This window comes from Anoplolepis gracilipes, chromosome 2 (assembly GCF_047496725.1).
Source record: "Anoplolepis gracilipes chromosome 2, ASM4749672v1, whole genome shotgun sequence".
NCBI lineage: Eukaryota > Metazoa > Arthropoda > Insecta > Hymenoptera > Formicidae > Anoplolepis > Anoplolepis gracilipes.
In genome coordinates this window covers 8,736,633-8,754,035 of record NC_132971.1, presented here as the reverse complement: position 1 = coordinate 8,754,035, position 17,403 = coordinate 8,736,633, and positions in this window count along the sequence as shown.

Below are 17,403 nucleotides of genomic sequence, written 5' to 3'. Positions count from 1 at the left end.
AGTCACCGTAACTCGAAGCAGATACTTAGCTGCAATCGTAAATTTGAGACGGCAACGAAAACTTAAGAAACATTTAATAAGAGAGCTCGTCTGACGGACCACCTAAAGTGACAACTGTTTATTATAAATTTCTAAATAGCGATAAGCGACTCTGACGGTACTGTTACGTCCTGTCGGCTTTACGTTTTTCCCTGTCACGAAAACGAAGCAATAATCGTCCGATCAGTCATAAAAAAAGGGTCGTGCAATAAAAAGGACCGTTATTATCAAATAATGAATAAACAACAAACACAGCTGCATAATATCAAGAGATAAACAAATCAAGAACCTCCAAATCTCCTAAGAGGCCGTACAGAGCTCACCAATCAGCAACAATCAAAAATAAGGAGAAGGCTCTCACCAAACGACAGCTTTTCACACGTCGAAATCTCAAAAGTATTCCCGCCCTATATTGTTAACACGCTCAAGATTTAATATAAAAAGGGAATACTTGCGCACTACAGATACATTTATTTTCGATCTAGTCAGTAGTTCGACATTCGATCCATTAATTCGGTACCATTAAGTCGCGTTCTATTGCACTTTGAGTTATTGCGGATGTTGCTGTTTAACATAAAACTTAAATAATAGAGTCAGTGCGAAACATCGACCTTTCAGCCAAACCACGATTTTTTTTTAACGTCTGGAAAATGCTTTACGCATCCCTTGAGGAGCGGGAACTCCCCGGGGTATGAGGGACTCCCCTTATAGACGGGGTATATCCACTAAAAACCAGACGGTGATTCTCTTCCCTGCGGTTGAAATGGGTGGGCCCTGGGTTCGCTCTCGCATTCTATCAGGACCTACCCCCGCATTTCCTCCCCTAACGGGGAGGAAATCCATCCCATGGTGCGCCATTGAGAATCATCTCAATGACACACCATTGGCGACGTTGCGGAACCACACACAACGCCGCCCCTTCCTTGGGGACAAAGTGCAATGGAGGAGTAGATGTTCTCGCACCTACTCCCCCCTTGACCCCAGAGAGGGGCAGGTTATTCCCACCCCTCTCACTTTTGCCGCGGGTGTTAGCGACCTTTTTGGGGCGAAGGGAGCTTGAGCCTTCCGTGTTCACGGCCCCGATCGGATGTTTTGGGGGGGAGGGAAGTATTGGGGGCAGGCAAAGCCTGATCCCCTCACCCTTACCCCCCCCGGGACCGTCATCCGACCCCTTTCTTGGCTCTCTTCAGCCTTAATGAACCGAGGAGAGTCGGTACTGGGGGCGAGCCCCCGGTGATCGCCGCCATCACGCCGCCCCCGGGGGAGGAGCATACAACTCCCTCTCCCAGGGCGTGACCGCAATCACCTTCCCCGTTCTTACAAACGGGGCAGGAGGGATGCATACAGCATCCCTGCATTTTGTGTCCAGGGGATCCACACCTGTAACACAGGTGTCCCCTGGACACATTCGAGGCGCACTCAGAGCCCACATGCCCCAAGATGAGGCAACTGTAGCACCTGGGAATTCAGGTGCTACCCTTCCTGGACCAGGCCCGGGCGCCCCCGCTCCTTTCCGTGAAGGTTAAGGGGGCGGCCTTGTTCGCGCAAAGCTCCGCCCCCCACCCTCAAAAGGGGGAGGGATGACTTTGTTGCCATTTCCTCCCCTCTTCCTCTTCTTAGGACCCTCTGAACCCCCATCTTTAACGACAGAGGCCCAGGAGCCCCCTTCTACACCCCCCTTTCCCACAGTTACCTGCGGACATGGAGGAGAAGTTGTTCCAGCTGGCGGAGTAACCGCCAACTGGACCTCTTTCCTAATAAGGGCGCCGATTCTCTCCCAGTCTACCGGAAGAAGAACTGACGCCCCCAGCCGTGTTGCCCTGTTGACCTCACCCTGTGAGACCTCCCCCGGTGAGGGCAACGGTGTGGAAGCTAACTCCTCCACCTCCAACACCTCAGTGGCATCTGACATGGATTTCACCATTTCTACCTCCGCAACCGTTGGGGAGGAAGACCTCCCCACCGTCGCGGAGGCAGCCTGTACAGCCTTGTTCGCGAACTCAGCGGGGGAGATTGGCGACAACGCGTCGCGAGACTCCCCCCCCCTAACTGAGTCGCAGTCTCCTTAGTAAGAGGAGAGATTTGCACTTCTACCTCTTTGACCTTCATGGAGGACCTCCCGTCTCCATCTCTAGAGACCAGGAAAGCCGCCTTTGACAAGAATCGCATTTTCTCAGCGACCTTCCCCCCCTCGTCAGCCATCACCCCGAAGTATTCCTCGAGGGATAGGCTATAGTCATCTAGAATGACTGCCGCAGCGTGGAGGTGCTCCAACATCTGGAAGCACCTATCACGGTCTCCGCGGCAGTCATTCATGCGCTCCCCAGTTCGGCCGACAATAGTTCTCGCCTTGCTAACCGACGACTGGAAAGCGCCTCCATCAGTAAGCTCCCTCGCTTCGACCAGGGCCTCCGCAAAGGAGTCATACTGATTCATTACAGCGGTCGCCAGTTCGCCCAGGGACCCCGCCGTCAAATCCCTGGGTATCCCATCGCTTGATGACGACCCAGAGGGAGCTGGGACAATACCCCCTCCGTGCCGTTGCTCGGTATCCGACCCCGAGCACTTCTTTTTCTTGTTCCTCAACATCCATCGTAGTCGATGCACTCTTAGCACCTTTCGGGGTCACCCGGGGGTTGTGGGCCCTAAGACCCGACAACCACACCGGGATCGCCCTCCGGGTGAGCCCCTCCCCACCACGACAAGATGGTGCGTCATCGGGGGAGAGCCAAACCACGACTCAACCAGCCATAGTCAACCCACGACTCATCCAGCCGCTGAACGACTACTCCACTCGCAATCTAAGTAATAAGTCTACTTTCCTCTTTTTTTTACCGTCATTCTTTTTTTCCATACATACATTCAAAATTGTTTCCTTTTTTATATAAATGCCTAAAGGCGCACCGACCCGCCGTTTCTCGGGAATTAGCCGGGACCGTCGATCGGACGAAGCGCTCTTGCTTGATAGTAGCAGTTCCGACTCTCCCTCTTCTACCTCTTAGTACTCGCGCTGTTCTACTCCTTTGAAGACACATTTTTCGCTAACACACTATTACCCCGAAATAGATTTTCCTTCCCCCTCATAATCCCCCGTACCCCTTTCACTTTCGGTCATCGACATATCCGATGACTCACCTCTGTCGTCTCCCCCAACCTTTTTCTTAGATAATTCCTCATCCATAATCCTGTCGGATAGTTCATTAAATCACACGATTGAACTTCCCGACTCCCCTCTTAAGTACTCCCCCGCAGATCCCGATACCCTCGCGCTCCCCTCTCTGAAATCCGAACTTTCTTCTATGTCTTCTTCCACTCTCCTTAACGTAATAGATAGCGTATTCGAAGATTGCGATACCACAACGTAACCCTTTTTTTACGTAGGAGAAATGCGTTACGCATTCCCCGGAGGATTGGGAACTTTTTCGGGGGTATGTCAGACTCTTCCTCATACCCGCTAAAACCTATGGGTGTCCTAACCTGGCGATTTAAGGAGAGGGCAGGCCTCGCCAGTGGCATTATCCCGCACCTCCCCTCGCCCGAGCCCTGGAAGGGCTCTCTTCCCACTAGGCATTAAGCCCGCCAGTTATGGCCAACTGTGGAGGCATGGTGTTGCCCCCCTGCGACGGGACGGAGATACCCACCGTTCCGTCGCACTTCTCCGTTAATTGCGGAGGCGGGGGAGCGTCGGAGAGGAGCACGAGTTTTCCGCCCGTGTCCCCTCGCTCCGCCTTGGGAAAGAAGTCGGGAAGACCTGTGCGTCAATTGATACCGCGTCTCTCCGACTCCCCTTTTCCCTCACTTGCCGCCAGAGATTTTGGGTGGAAGATGTCGGAGGGATTAACGGGGGGGGGGGAGAAGCCTCTCCCATCCCATCCGGCCCTTCCCCGGCGGCTTTATGTTGGGGTGAGGGGTTACCAAAAAGTAACCCCGAGTTCATAGCCCCTTTATGGCGGGAGAGGAGGCTTAATGGGAAAAGGGGAAGGGGGAATGAGGGCGACGCACCAGAGGGGGTATGGCGTCATCCGCTCTCTCTCCTTCCCCGCCTCCTCCCCGTCACTTTCGTCACTGAACCTCGGCGGGACAGGGTCCACGGAGGGTGCAGGGAAAATAACCCGCCTGGGTCTCTCCTCCTTTATGCGTTTCGCGTCCTCCTTCTCCAGGAGCACCTCCCGGCAGAAGAAGGATACGGCCCGCCAGTTGAACTCGCTGCGGACCATGGCTTGCACTACGGCCCGCAGATCGAGGTCATCGCCGATCTGGGCGGTGAGAACTCGGCGCAGCTTACTCCACGCCGAGCAGTACTCGAGCATGTGTACTTACTCTGGTAAACAGGGCCCAATCGCGTCGGCGACCCTGTGGCCCGGCTGACCGGGGCCAACGTGGAGCAGCTGGTCTTGCCAGCTTTCCATCATGCGTCGCCGAGCGCGGCGCTTCACTGCCTGCCGCACCCTGGAAGGGATAATGGTGTTGGGTCCCATACCCTCATGGAGCTCCCGTATATGCCGATATACATCGGCGTACATTTGGGCTAGGAGTTCCACGGGCGGGATCATTGCCAGAGCTACGGCGGCTGTATGGGCGACGGTCCTATACACCCGAGCGCTCCGCAGGGCCAGCTTGCGCTAGATCCTGCGTAAATTCGGGAGAACCTTTCGGTTCCCCTGTATATCGGTCGCCCACACCGGGGCCCCATAAAGGACCATGGATAGAACCATTCACCTATACAGTTTTCTTACACGTCCGTCCAGACCACCGAGGTTGGGCAGTAGGCGTCCAAGGTGAGGCTCAAATATGACATCTGGGACCCCACCCGGACCGGCACGTCCTCCACACGGACCCAGGTGTCCGGGGGCATTCGGCCCGACCGAGGTCCATCGTAAAATCCGATGGCCTCGGTCTTATGAGCAGCTACCCGAAGACCCAGGTCCTTTATAACCCGCACCACATGGCCCCACTACCACTGTGGTCGGGGACGATGTTTCCCCCCACTCCTCCCCCTCGGCCAGCTATGGTGTCGTCGGCGTAATACACTACTGTGCAGCCAGGGGAGAGGGGAGTCTTCAAGACGCGATTATATGCGAGATCCCAAGGAGCTCAAATCCGACCCCTGCGAGACCCCGCGTTCCATTCATCGTGTCACCTCAACGACGTCCCTGTCGGTGTAAGACAGAGAATGATCGCTGAGGTAATCCCGGATGATCGCCTGGAGATACTCCGGGATGCGGAAACAAACCAACGATCCCCGGATACACCTCCAGGGCAGGGTGTTGTACGCGTTGGATATGTCCAACGACATACCAATCACCACCCTGTCCTCCATCGCGGCGCACTCCGCGAAGGCCCGGACACACAAGATGGCGTCAACGGTTGACCAGCCTCCGCGGAATCCGTACTGGCGATCATCCTGATCCGGCCCTTGACTTCCTATATGCCGAACGAGACGGTTAATAATAATTCTTTCGATAATTTTCCGCGCCTCGTCCAAAAGGTATATTGGCCGGAACGACGAGGGCGATACGGCATCTTTACCCTCCTTATGGAAGAGGACCAGATTGGCCCTCTTCCATTGTGGGGGCAACTCACCCGTGCACAGTGCAGCACTGCACACGCGCGCCAATATTGGCGCTATTTCTTCAAAGGCCAGGGCCCAGGCCTTGCGGGAGATGTCGTCCGTGCCCGGGGCCTTATTGTCCCGTAGTCTTTTCCGTCACTCTCCCACCTCCTCGCTTGTCACCTCAAGCTCCGGACCCCATTCCGTAGCTATGATTCCCTCAGCATTGAGCAGGAAAGAGAAGTCGCCGCCAACACGTGTCCCAGAATCTTCCGGGAACAGCATGCCGACGACTCGCTTCAGAACGTCCGGAGCTAAGGTGGCTGTTGCTGTTGGGCGCCCCGTGATGAAGTTTTTTCATTACTATTCGATATGGACGCTCCCAGGGATCTTTATCCAGAGGAGCGAGGAGCAAGGAGCAAGCCTTGGCCTTAAACCTCCTAATGGCGGCCCGCATGAGGTCCCGCTTAGCGCGATACTCCTCATTTCTGCGGGCCACAATCTTTCTCGGCCTGTTTTTCTTGGCTCGAGAGAAATTCCACCTGGCGTGGACCAAGGAGTGGTGCAAATGCCCAATTTCCTCGGTCCATCAGTAGGCGGGCCTTTTGGCCTCGAGGCCGATCCTGACCCGGGGCATCGATGCATTACATGCATCAGTCATAATGCCCCGGAGTCGTTCCACCTCCTCGTGGAGGTCCGACTCCTCCGCCAATCTCTCGAGCCAAGTGACCGAGAGAACTATGGCCATCAGGAGATCCTCATTCAATTTGTGGGTGGGAAGGGCGCCTTCGCCGCCTAGCGGCAACGAGCAAACACCTGCTGAGGGACCATCCTTGAGCGGAACTCTCTGTATCGGTGATCCGACAACGACTCCCGTTCGAGGATGACCCTCCACTCACTTGTATTCCGCAGGGCGGAGGGAATGGCCCATGTGAGATCCACTACGGATTCCCCCGCCCCGCGGAAAAAGGTGCTCACGTCTCCGGTATTTATTAACCGAAGGTCGTTCGCCGCCGCCCACTCCTCCACCAATCGTCTCCGAGGGTTCTTTCTTGCGGACCCCCATGTCGACGACCAAGCGTTGAAGTCGCCGGCAATGAGGCCGGGAGCGGCTGTACCGGACCAACCAGTCCGTTAGCGTATCCAGCCGCCCCTGAAAACCCCCAGGGAGATACTGGGCGGCATGTACATCCCCACGGTGGTCCCCCACTGGACGGCCACCAGGCCGTTTTCTTTCCCCAACGCGGAGGCCGGAACGGAATTCACCACCCTCGGCCTCCGTTATGGTCACAACCTAACCCTCTTTACACTTTTTCCAAATTCTTATTACTTTCTAATAATTTATTGTATTAAATTCCAACTAGGATAAACTTTAAACTCGCACTCGTTCTTCTTTTCTGGTTGATGACCTTCGTACTTATGTAACACCCGCAATCCACACACACACATTCTTAAACCTAATCTAAGGCCGTTATTAGAGGTATAAAATAAAAAATCATATTTAACCCTAATGAATAAATGTAAATTGAAATACTAAATAATAGGTAAATTTATTTAACTTCCTCACTCTCTCCGCGAAAGATCACACTTGGTCCCGTCCCGTGTAAAAGAGATTCGATTCTCTGACCAAAAAGGGACCACCGAGCAAGCGTTAGCATAAACAATGTAATAACCCGTCGTTTACCTGCTTTGCTAACCTCCAGCTCGCTCGACTGAGTCACTTGTCGGTAAGACTTTTGACATCGGAACAGTTCCTGTTACGCCCTTCCTCTGATCCATCCTTTCCATCAATCTGGACGTAACATACTGAAAAATTGGGGGCTCGTCCGGGATTGATTGAAATGTGTGATCTTAAGCTGGAATAGGTAAAGGGACAAGAGGGTAAAAACCAATAAAGACGAAGTAGAACGAAATTTTCAATTAGCGCTAGAAAAACACAAACGAAATTTGATAAATCTGAACCACTTTACACTTCAACACCTACTACATCTACTTCCACACTTCCGAAAATTATTAATTTTTCTTCAATCAAAACAGCCACTGAGACAAATAGTGAACAAGATTCCTATATCAGTGGCACGTCCAATAGCGATACTCCTGTAAACGGCGCCGAATCTAAAATTGAAATAGATTTAGAAAATTTTTTCGATAACACAATGACGCAGAATAATCCTTTCGCTACTCTCAAATACGCGGTCGAGGCCGTTCCCTATTTCTACGGACAAAATATCGTTAAATTATTTCATCAAAGGATGTGAAGAAGCAAAATCTATGCTACCTAAAGAGATAAAACCACAGCTAACCAGAATAATAAGAACAAGAATAATCGGTGAAACTCGTCGCACAATACAAGATCGAAATTTTGATAGCGTTTCACAATTAACCACTTACTTAAAGCAGATATATGGACTAACCAAAAATATTTATCAGTTGCAAAGAGAATTAGGATGTACATATCAAAAAAGCGACGAAAATGTGGTAATATACGCAAATAAAGTTAAATTCCTAGGAAAACAAATTTTAGAAGCATATAAAACCTCGGGAAATATTGCAGTTTGACCAGAATATTAAGGCATCATTAGGAAAAGATATGAACAAATGCTTCATTAAAGGATTAAAACCAGAAATCGAGCAAAGAATTTTGGAAACTTTAGAGGTAGATGCGACAGTAGTCGACGCTCTAAGGATAGAGAGAGAGCTTCGGGAAATAACAGATTTACGACAGGGAACGAACCACTCAGAAAAACAAAGGAACGCCAGTTCGAGAGAAATCTGTCAATCTGTTATAAGGAAGGGCACGTGGCCAACGACTGCAGAAAATATTTACAAGTATCTCAAACCGAACAGATTTAAGAACTAACATTCTAATCTGCCAAATTTGCAAAAAAGGTGGACACACCGCGGATAGTGCCGATATCGCGACCCTCAAGTCCGTCGGCCGGTCAATATAATACAAGAAAAATTAACCACATGTCAATTATGTTCAAAACCCGGTCACAATGCAAAAACTTGTCGACAAGGTAACATGAACGATATACAGCTAACAGAATTTCAATAATTTGTCAATGGTCTGAAAAACCTGGACATTCAGCTAACAGCTGTTGGAGGAAACAGAATGAAAATCGACCCCAGACCACGTGTCAAATTTGTAATAATTACGGGCATGTTGCAAAAGATTGTCGATCCGGCATGAACCAACAGGCAAGAACCGGAAAATCCTTGTTTTATCGATATTGCAAGGATACCTATTAGAAAACTGCCAAGTGCGCCTTGCTAATAATCAAAAGAAAAATAAGGCGCAGGGGAACTACAACGGCCCCTCGACATCGGATGCGCAGCAGGGGTCCACACAAGAAATGCGCCCACACAAAACTCAAGTAGGTAAAACCGAAACGAGAATAAAACCTGTGACCGTAAATCTTGACAGAGTCGCGTACGAATAAGTATTAAACGAACATCTTAAAACTAAACGGTATAAATAACTATCTTGATTACACTCTGGGCGTAATTACGCTAATTCTCTTCGAAAGACCGATTACTTTCCATATCGTTTCTAATGATTTCCCGATCTCGCAATCTGGGATTCTCGAAAATGATTTTTTCAAACCTCGTCAAAAATCGACTACGCTCAAGAACACTTAAACATTTCCGGAATAAACATACCTTTCTTGTCACCTGAAACTATCACAGTGGCTCCCCGTTCCGAATCAGTATTTTATGTAAGAGTGGAAAACCCAGAGAAAAAAGTCGGATATATACCAAGATTAAAAATAGCACCTAGAATTCATTTAGGAAATACTATCGTTGAAAACATCGATAGAAAAGCATAATTAAACATTATAAGCACTCTGGATGAAGAAATGGAAGTTCAAGTTCCTACCTTGCGCTTAAAATCTTTAAGCGATCTATTCAACGATCACGAACCAGAGGAAACTTTAAATAATTAAACGGAAGAAGAATTTATAAATAACGAAATAAAAAACAAAGAAAATCAACAATATCCTACCATTGAAGAAACTCATTATGAAGACGAAAAAGAAAAAATTAATCAAGAAGAAATTGAAAATAATAATGAAAGAAATAAAAACAAAATTGAGAAGAAAGTTAAAAATATTGATAACTCAAAAATTTCCGGAGAGAGAAATTACCAAATCTCTCCTATAAAATTAATTGCAATAAATATTATAGATTTATCTTTCCCTTTCTGTACTAAAAAAGTCTCTTTCCCTTTCCTTAGCCTTATCCTTTTCCTCCCAACACATTTTTACTAAATTTTCCTTATCTTTCTCTCTGTTTCTGAATTCGTACCTCATCGCTCTTATACCCCACTCTACCTTTAAATTCTTTAGTCCTAATTCTCTAATCACCACATACCTTGGAGTACAGAAATTTATTTTAAATATCCACCTCACATAATCTAGCATTATTTTTTCCAGTTCCCTCTTTTCGTTCCAACCCCAAATTTCTACCCCATAATCCATAACGCTTTTGACTAAATAGTTAAAAAGAATCCATCTTCTCCTGAAGTCATCTTTGCATACTCTTTCTCCTAAATCCCAAATCTTATTTACCATGATTCTTCCTTTTTTTCAATTCCTTTATATGTTCATCATAATTTCCTTTTCTATTAAACGTGAAACCTAAGTATTTAAAAGTTTCTACCTCCTCTCTTATTTTCTTTTCCCACTTCCAAGTTTTCTTTCTTCTACCTACCCTATTAAAAACTATTATTTTTGTCTTTTCTACATTTAATTCTAAACTTCTTTTCCAAAGAAATCTTTTCAGTACTTTTAACATCTCCTCTAAGGTTTCCTTACTTTTCGCTACTAACACCATATCATCCGCATAAGCTAACAACTATTCTTATCTTACTTAAATCTACTCCTCCTATATTTCTTATTTCTAACACCTTATCTAAATCCGCCATATACAAACTAAACAGGGATGGACTCAGGACACAGCCCTGTCTTACTCCTTTCTTCGTATAAAAACTTGCCGTTAGTCCATTCTTTGTTCTTATCCTCGTTTCCGTTTCTTCATATATTTTTCTTATCCTCTTTAGTAGTCTGCTGCTCACACCTTTCTCTTCCATGATTTCCCACAGTTTTTTCTTATTTACGTTGTCAAAAGCAGCCTTCAGATCCATAAAAACCGCATAAATCTTTCTCCCTTCCTTCTGTTTTAATCTTTCTCTATACACTAGATGATTTAACACAAATATGTTGTCAATTGTGGATCTCCTTTTTCTAAAACTTTCTTGACTCTCCGGAAGCATACCTTTCTCTTCTATTTCCTTCTTCAATCTTCCTCTTAACACTTTCTGCGTATATTTTATAGACCGAGCACAGTAAAGAAATTCCTCTATAGTTTTCTGTCCTTTCCTTATTTCCTCTTTTATACAAAGGTACTACTATGCTTTCCTTCCAATCTGCAGGTATTTTATTCTCTCTCCATATTTGTTTGATTAACTCAATCAAACTTTTCTTTATTACCCTACCTCCATACCACCATACTTCAAACGGAATCCCATCCGTGCCTGCCGCCTTGCCTAATTTCATCTTCTTTACTGCGTCCACTATCTCCTCCTCTTCTAGTTCCATGTCTAATTCCTCTCCCTTTTCTTCATTATATGCTTCCCTTTCTTCTTTACCGCTTTCTGTTTTTTCTATTGTCCTATTTTCTTCTTCCTCTTTTTTCTCCATTCCATCTAATAGTTCCTTGAAATACTTTCTCCATTCATTTTTTTGTATATTATTATCATCCATTCTATCATATTTCTTCCTTCTTCTATTTATATACCTCCATACATCCTTTTCATTCTTCAGCCCTTTCAGTTCTTCTTCCTCTTCTTTTCTTTTTTTTTTTTCTTTTCCTCCAGTAAATCTTTTAGTCTTCTATTTTCTTCAATATATTCTTCTTTCTTTCCTATTACTTTTTTCCATCTTCTGTATTTTTTCTTTACTTCCCTTTTCTTCTTTGTACAACTCCTATCCCACCAGTCTCTGTATCCGATTTTTCTTTTCTTATGTTTCTTTACTTCTCTGTATATCATCGCTTTTTGCACCATTATCTTTATAAAATTCCATTTTCCTTCTATTGTCTCATCTCCTTGCTCCTGTAAATCTTCATATTTATCTGTTTCTTCTTTATATAATTCTCTTGTCTCTTCCTTCCAACATATTACTTTTTTCCTTTCCTCTTGTTCCTCTTCTATTTTCATTTCTTCTTCTTCTACTTTTTCTTTCCTTATTTCTACTACCAAGGGCATGTGATCTGAGTCCATCCTTTCACCTATTTTAAATTATACAATTTTGTCATTTACATGTTCATTTACAAATACATAATCAATTACCGTATTTCCTCTCTCACCTACATATGTATATTCTCCCTTCCAATCACCTTCCGTTCTACCATTTAGCACATACCATCCTTTTTTATTTATCATTTCTATTAATTTATTTCCCCCATTTCCTATAGTTTTGTCTTTACTTTTCCTAATACATTCGTTTTCCGTTATATCTATGCTTCCTAATTCTCCTATTCTTGTATTAAAATCTCTTCCTGTTATTATCTCCTCTCCCTCACACTTTTCTGTAATTTTCATCAGAGTACCTTCTATCCTTGTTTGTTTTAGTCTTATATACTATGAAAATGTTCAGATTTGTCCTATCGTCTCCTATAATTTTCATATGAACTATATCTTCTCCTACTTCTACTGTACTATTTGCTTCTCCCTTATCTCCCCAACCTTTTATTTTACCCACTATTATCCCCCTCTAGCTCTCCCCTTAATTTTGTCTTTTTTTGCATAAAAGTTCTCCTACGTATGTGACTCAGGTAATTTATCCTTAATCCTTTCCCATCCTCTTTTATCTTGCCATGTTTCGCATATTCCTATGAAATCATATTTAGTAGCATTTATGTTTTTTCTTTTACAGGAATATCTATGTTACCACAACCTCATCCCGGGGTATATCAACATCGCGCACATGAAAGAGGTGCGTCGGTAGCGGACCTTCAACCGCGAATATGCGGAATATGAGGATTTATGAGGCGATGGCCCCCGTGCTCGCCTCTTAGACGGGTTCTTCCCTTACCTATACGTGGACATTTTCTGTCTCCGCAGGCTGTTCGAAGAGGAGCCCCTCGTACTGTAAGTATCTCTATATAATACGCTCAAAAGTTTATGTATTTTTTAAGGTACTAATATAAATGTTCATTTTTTCTGTTACAGAAGCAGCCGTCGCGAGTTCCCCCTCCGCCTCTCACCGACTAATTTTTAGATTTTATAATTTTATATTTTATAATTTTAAATTTTAGATTTTTCATATTTTATATTTTATATATATATTATATTATATTTTACATTTTTTTTTAATATCTTTTTATATTTTATATTTTACATTTTTTATATTATATCTTTTTATATTTTTAAAAACACGCGCGCGCGCACACACACACACACACACACACACACACACACACACACACACACACACACACACACACACACACGCACGCACGCGCACACACACACACACACACACACACTATATGTATAAAAATACACATTTTTATAATTAAATATTTTGTTTACGATAAATATGTGTATTGTGTTTTGCGCCTTCATTATCTATCCCATCCTTCTTCCTCCTCCACTTAGTATTGATTAGATTATATTTAATATATATATAATTAGTAATAATAATATAATATATAATAATAATAATATAATAATATAAAAAAAAATTTAATCTGCGTTCTCGCGTACGCCTTAGCCTTCGTCTTATCGCGTTCCCGCTATCCTTTCCCCTCATCCTCATTCTTTTTTTCTCACGCTATCTTCCTATTGTAATCTTCTCCTTTTCCCACCACATCATGCTCTCATTGTCCTACGCTATGTACAATTTGCATAGCGCTCTCCTTATCTTATCCTATACCACGCGTCTCCGTCTACCGGGTTGCAAACGCCTATCGCGCTGTCTCTCTCTATCCATCTCCCTACTCGCGGACCTCTCTTCCCTCTCCGCAAACCCCTCGTCTACCGGCCGCGCCGCGGACCTCTCTCTCCTCTCCGCAATCCCCTCGTCTACCAGCTGCATCGCGGACCTCTCTTCCCTCTCCGCAAACCCCTCGTCTACCGGCCGCGCCGCGGACCTCTCTCTCCTTTCCGCAATCCCCTCGTTTACCATCCTCCTCACCTGACCCATCTCCTCGTGTCACTATCGATTCCCCTCCCCCTTCACACCCTATATCATCGTCCTTTCACGAACAACCCTCCCCAGCTCCGCTCGGTCTACCGGGCCCTTCCAACGAACCTCCCTCTACCTCTGAACCCTCTCCCCGTCCACCTTCAGCGGCTTCTATCATTGTTCTTGGTGATTCACCTCCATCTTCCCCCCACAATTCACCTGATTCCCAAGAAGAATCGGTTGAAATTTGGGAGACCCTTCGCGATATTGCCGAGGTCGTCGTCGATCTCGAGAAAGAAAACGCGAACGCCGAAACTTCTAAACACCAAGAACCTCCTCGTCCCCTGCCTCAAGATCCTATCCAATATTTAATAATCTCCCAAGGATCCGACATCCCCTCCCAAAAGGCTCGTATACAATCGGGCCAGGTCCTGCAGATTTGAAAACACTACACTTCGTCCTTGCGAACAACCCTGCGGGATCCGTTATCCCATGGTTCCTCCCCGGTCTTAGATATCCCCTCGCCGTTCCGATAGAGGCTCTCTGGAAGAAATTCCCCCCTTTCACGATTACCTTCGAAGAAGCATAATTATTTTCCTGGCCCTTCCCTTAGAATTTTAAATATTATTGTATAAATACCAGTCAGGTAATAAATCCTTTTTTTTATTTTTCTACTTCCAATTTACCTGACTGACGTCCCTCTGAACCGATGTAACACCCGCGAATACACACACACACACACACACACTCAATCTATTAATAAGATTGATTAGATTAATTAAAATGGTAATATTTTTTTAAAAACTACATATTTATATACATTTTCATTTTTATTTAATAACTGAATAAAAATTAAAAATTTTAAACTTTAATCAAATTTATTAAACCTTTCAAAAACAATCCCTGACTCCCAGATCGTACAAGGTCCCGTCCCGCGTAACAGGGATTAACTTCCTTTACCAAAAAGGGACCACCGAACGAACGGCCTACTGACCTAGTAAAAGAGACTCTCGAGGTCTTTGACCAGGTCCGGCCTTGCACAGTTCGTTCGAGTCGAAAGCGTTAAGGTTTTACGCGTTTCGACAAGGGTAAGTTCTGTCCTTTCATTATGTCATTCTTGGTTTTCGAGTCTGGACATAACAATACGAAAGACTGGAGATAAAGGAAGGCTCGCGAACGAGACTTCGGAACTCTTTGATGTCGTTCATCTCGCTTACTCCTTACTCGTTCTCTCTCTTGCTTTGGACGACTCACCAGTCTCGCGGAGATCTTATCTTATCTATAATATAAACATCCTATAAAATAAAAATTGAAATTTTTATTTCGCATTATATCGGTTTGAAAATAATTTTAATTTATTAATGAGATTTTTGTAATTAAAATGACATCAAACACAATATAAATCGGATGATTTTTAATTAATCAATAATCATAATTATAATTATTGATCTCATTAATAAATTAAAATTATTTTCAAACCGATATAATGCGAAATAAAAATTTCAATTTTTATTTTATAAAATGTTTATATTATAATAAGATCTCTGCGAGTTGTCCAAACTGAGAGAGAGAGAACGAGTAAGGAGTAAGCGAGATAAATGACATCAAAGCATTCCGAAGACTCGTTCGCGAGGATTCCTTCATCCATTGTTTTCGTATCATATATCATCTCACTATAGAAAATAAAACTTTTTTATTTCGCATTTTATCGATTTGAAAATAATTTTAATAGATTAATGAAATTTTTGCGTTTAAAATGACACCAAACACAATATAAATCAGATAATATTTAATTAAAAAGATAATCATAATTATGACTATTGATTAATTAAAAATCATCCGATTTATGTCATATTTGATGTCATTTTAATCATAAAAATCTCAATAATCTATTACAATTATTTTCAAATCGATAAAATGCGAAATAAAAAAGTTTTATTTTCTGAGATGATATATGATATGAAAAATAATAGCTAAAGAAATCCTTGCGACCGAGCCTTCGGACTCTTTCATGTTAGCTATCTCGCTTGCTCCTTATACGTTTTCGCTTTCTGTTTGTTGGCGACTGTCCTTGTTACACAAACAGATTGCAGCTCCATCTATCTCGAGATTGGTCAACTAAAAATTGCTCTGTCTTACCTCGCGTCTCGATTTCATACATCATATATGTATAAAAGCAGTTTCTAAAAAGTTCGACTAAAAAACTTTTTTACTAAGCTTTTAAAATCATTTTCAAAAATTTACTTATATTCTACCACGTTATTCTAAGCATGGGGCACATCTTTCGTGTGAATAAAGTAAAGAACTTTCATATTAAATAAATATTAATTCAATGAGTCGATAACAAAAGTATAACTTTTTACATAAATTATAGCGTCCAGAACTCGTTATTAAAAGTACTTAAAAGTACTTAATTGTGTAAAAGGATTTATTGATCTGTGTAGCCAAAAAAAAGATTTTTAGTCGAACTGATTTTGTTGGTAAAATGAGCTCTGTTGGATCCCCTTAAGAGAATATACTGCAAATGGAGGAAAGGTAAAATCAAGAGAGGAATATCTGGAAGGCAAAAGAAACCTAAAAGAATTCTTAGAGAAAGTAAGAAGAGAAAAAAGAGAGAAAGAGGAAAATGAATTGAGAAGATTGAGGAAAGAAGCGGATGTATAGGAATACACAAATAGGAAGAAAAGAAAAAGGAAATTAAAGGAAAATAACATAGGTAAAGAAGAATGGAGAAAATATTTTATGAAACTATTGGATGGATCTGAAATAAGCTTAGAAGAGGAAAGGATTAATAATTATGGCAGTAACAGAGATAGTAGGAAGGAAGAAGAAATAAAAGCAGAAGATAAAGAGCTAGAAGATGAGAAAATAGGGAAAGCTGTGAGGAAAATGAAATTGAAAAAGGCGTGTAGAACAGATGGAATACCAATGGAAGCATGGCGCTTTAGTGGAGTGACGGTTAAAAGAGGTCTTACTGAGCTAATAAGGAGAGTTTGGAAAGAAGGAAAGAATACAAAAAGAATGGAAGAGGAGCATTATTGTTCCTCTATACAAAAGAGGTGAGACGGATTGTGTGGATAATTACAAAGGTATATCTTTGCTATGTTCGGCCTATAAAATATACGCTGAGATATTGAGAAATAAAATCGAGAGTGTAGTAGAGGAAAAGAAATTAATACCAGAAAGCCAAGCTGGTTTTAAAAGAGGACGCTCGACAACATTTTTATACTGAATCATATTGCACAAAGAGAAAGGAATAAAAAGAAAGGAAATAAAGAAGTTTTTGCATTATTTATCGATTTAAAGGCAGCTTTCGATAACGTTAATAGGAAGAAATTATGAGAGATAATGGAGGAACAAGATATAAATAAAGGGTTGATATGGAGACTGAAGAAAATATATGAAGAAACGGTAGCAGCAGTAAGAGTAAAAGAAGAATTCACAACAAGTTTCACTTTAGTGAAAGGCGTTAGACAAATCTGTGTACTGAGTCCAACCATTTAACATGTATATAGCGGATTTAAATAAGGAATTAGAAAAAAGAGGAGGTGTAACTTTAGGAAAAAGAAGAATATGGTCATTAGCCTACGCAGATGATGTGGTTACATTAGTAAAAAATAG